This window comes from Hevea brasiliensis, chromosome 10 (assembly GCF_030052815.1).
Source record: "Hevea brasiliensis isolate MT/VB/25A 57/8 chromosome 10, ASM3005281v1, whole genome shotgun sequence".
NCBI lineage: Eukaryota > Viridiplantae > Streptophyta > Magnoliopsida > Malpighiales > Euphorbiaceae > Hevea > Hevea brasiliensis.
Window position 1 is genome coordinate 71,713,024 of NC_079502.1, and position 3,305 is coordinate 71,716,328.

At 34.8% G+C, this 3,305-nt stretch overlaps 1 long non-coding RNA gene across 1 annotated transcript; it reads right to left on the reverse strand.

The window, feature by feature from the left end:
• Window positions 1-201: 201 nt before the first annotated feature.
• LOC131169519 (uncharacterized) lies at window positions 202-2,180 on the reverse strand. The gene is made up of 3 exons (XR_009140457.1): window positions 2,116-2,180; window positions 993-1,052; window positions 202-287 (listed from the first exon to the last, which is right to left on the reverse strand). It is a non-coding gene; the product is annotated as an uncharacterized LOC131169519 (long non-coding RNA).
• Window positions 2,181-3,305: the final 1,125 nt, after the last annotated feature.

Below are 3,305 nucleotides of genomic sequence, written 5' to 3' on the forward strand. Positions count from 1 at the left end.
TTACTGTTCGAGCTCTGACCCATAGGTTTCTCCCTCTTTTCCATTTCATGTTGCCCTTGTGGGGTTGGAGTGCAGACTTGGGCTTGGGCCGACAGATTATCAGCCATTTGTTGGAAGAAAGTGGCCATTCTTTGGGCCATTTGTGCGATAATTTGTCTTGGTAAAACTGGTACAGTCGGGCCTTCAACACTTTGTGGAGCTGGGGCCTCAACTTGTACTTCTGCCATCATGGACTGTTCTACGGTCTCATTTTTCTCTTCCATATCTTTCCACAAGATTCTCTATTCCTGTACAACCAACATAAGGAGATTCCTCTCCATTAGTTCATATTTATGATGTAAATGTACTATATGTATCAAACATTTGAGCAGTTGTAGTTACCGACAAAAAGATTTCAAATTCACAGTTCGAAATTCACTTTAAAACCATTGCTCTGATACCACAAAACATGTCACACCCTACTCCTCTGTAAGATGTAACATGATCCCGTAGTACACCTAATGAATTACCGTACTTCGCCTACCGATAACCCATTAGATATACTATAAGGGATTTTAAAACAATTTCGTGCAATTTAAATCATCGATTAAAATCTGGTGTTATAAAATTTTTTTTCAAAATTTCGGCAAAGTGCTTTTGTATTTTGAGAAAACAGTTCTTCAATCTGCAAAGAAAAATGCTCCCAATATGTTTTCTCAAATACAACTTCAGTAACTTCAATTCAATTCACAATTCAATTCTCAATACACAATCAATTCATTTTCAAACTAATCCCATCATAAAGAAATATCTCATTCATTTCAAGACTCAAAATGTATATTACAAACTATTCAGATAATTGAAATCCCAAATTTACATTTACAATAATTTACATTTGATTACATACCAAAATATTTTACAAGAGTTTTATATACAACTGCTCAAATAATTTACATACATATTATTACATGCTTACATCAAAACCTATGTACATGGGTATACCTATGATATACCTGGAGCTTATCCGAATATATCTTCAACGAAATTTACTTACTGCTCTATGCTCTTCTTACCTGCGACAGCATACAAAGCTATCGCTGAGTGGTGAACTCAGTGGTGCACAACTATAATTTAAAACATAGTACAATATACATTGACAAATTTCTGATAAATAATTTGAGAATCTGAATACTGATCAAATTTCACAACTCAAAATACTCATTGCCAATAATGTAAATCATTTGTATAAATGACTTGGAGCACAAAATTCAATTTATCATATCTTGACTATCCATTTAAGTAATTCCAACAAAATCAATTACACACAAACCATAATTGAAATCACCATTCCTTACCATTCAAAAGCCATTCTGTATCTCAAAATCATTTTGTATCTCAAAAATCATACTGTATCTCAAAAGTCATTTTGTATCTCAAAAATCAATCTTTATCTCACTAACTATGCAGGACTAATCCGAAAGGGCCATATTCGATGTGATTCTAACTCCCTATGGTCGGGGAGGTCGAATCTGATTCTAACTCCCTATGGTCGGGGAGGTCGAATCATCGTGCACAGTACCATCACAATAATGAATCTTCCGCAAGGGCCATAACGATAAATTAAACTTGGATCTAACCTCAAATCAGAGGAAAATCTAAGCCTGTGCACGTACCATGGTAATCAAAACACAACTCACTCCATTGTCTTCTCAACAAATGAGAGAGACGGGTAATAACCTAGTCAAGCATCTATAGTGAGATATAAAACAATATTACAATCCATTTAGTGAGCATAAATCACAATATAATTCGATTCAAAGTCAATTCTAATATCCAATAATTTTTATGCTCATCACAATTCAAATCATAAATTTGCATTTTTCCATGAAAATTACCAGCACAATTCAAAACATGTTCTATCATAATTTTCCAAAACATAATTTATTCAATCTATAACAATGCTTAATAATTGTGGAAATACCATTTCACAAAGCTAAATTCATACATACTATAACAATTTCAATAATCATTGAATTAAATCCAATGCTTGTTAAACATAATACATAAGAAAAATATGTCATTTAATCATATGAAATATTCAAAACAAAATCAGTTAAAAACTAGTTGTGCACAAACCTCTGATGACTGTCTCCCTGATCTGGACTCAGTGTTTCCTTCCCTTTTGCTGAGTCCTTGTTAACTGAGAAACACAATTTGAAGTGTTTCAGTACTAAATTAAACTGTCTCTATCGATGGTGTTTGGTAAATAATGCACTGAACTCAGTTATTCACTTAATCACCTAATATACCGACCCTCATTGCGTTTTAGGTAAATTAGGTTTTAGTGTCGTTAATATGTCACATTCGATAGGGTTTTAGGTTTGGTACGTTTTACCAAAGTCATTTCCTTGTTTAGTGCATTTTAATGCAAATTGCTGGATTCCGGAACACTGGTTTGACCTAACCGGACGATCTAGTTCCCTCGGTTTTCGGGTCTCGGTCGAAACTACAAACTTGTAGATCTAGGTCTTATTGCACGCGGTGCAACATTTCAGGTCAATCCGAGTTAAGTAGACCAAGTTATGGTCATTACACTATTGCTGGTCAAATGGTACCATTTTAGGTCAATTTGGTCAACTCTGGTTCGGCCAGTTTTTGGACCCGAACTTGTGCAAGCTTTTTGACTTGTTTCTGGTCATTTCTGGGTTTTGGTGTCTTCATAAGACTTGTAGGTATGGGTCTTAACTATTCATGGTTAAAATTTCAGGTCAATTGGACCTGTTTTGAGTGAGTTATGGCCTAAACACTCACTGCTGCCCAAATGGTCAGTTTTTAGGTCTCAAGTGTACCTAATCCGAATTGGTCATTTTCTTAGGTCACCTTGCAAGCAGAATTTTGGTATGGTTTCTCAATGAAAGTTGGCACATTTTGTGCCTAGTTTCACCTCAAATTGGTCTCATACCAATTGAGGTTACACATTCAAGGTTATAGGCTAAAATATACACTGCCCTCAATATGCATTCCACACCCCAACTTCAAACACACACTTACCTTTGCCATTTGTTTACTTACCTACCAAACTGTTTTGGCACATTACCAAAAACATTTTCTACATTACATAAGCATTATTTTGGGCAGATTCCAATCACCCTCAACACACCAAATATCATTCACAATTACAATTTCTAATTACCATTACAAACACACCTAAACATTACAAACCTTACATACACTTTACAACATTAAATTATATACATATCATCAATCCTTCTAGGTCAATATTCTGCCCACACTTCCTTCAATATACACCATCACTCAAGTGTCCA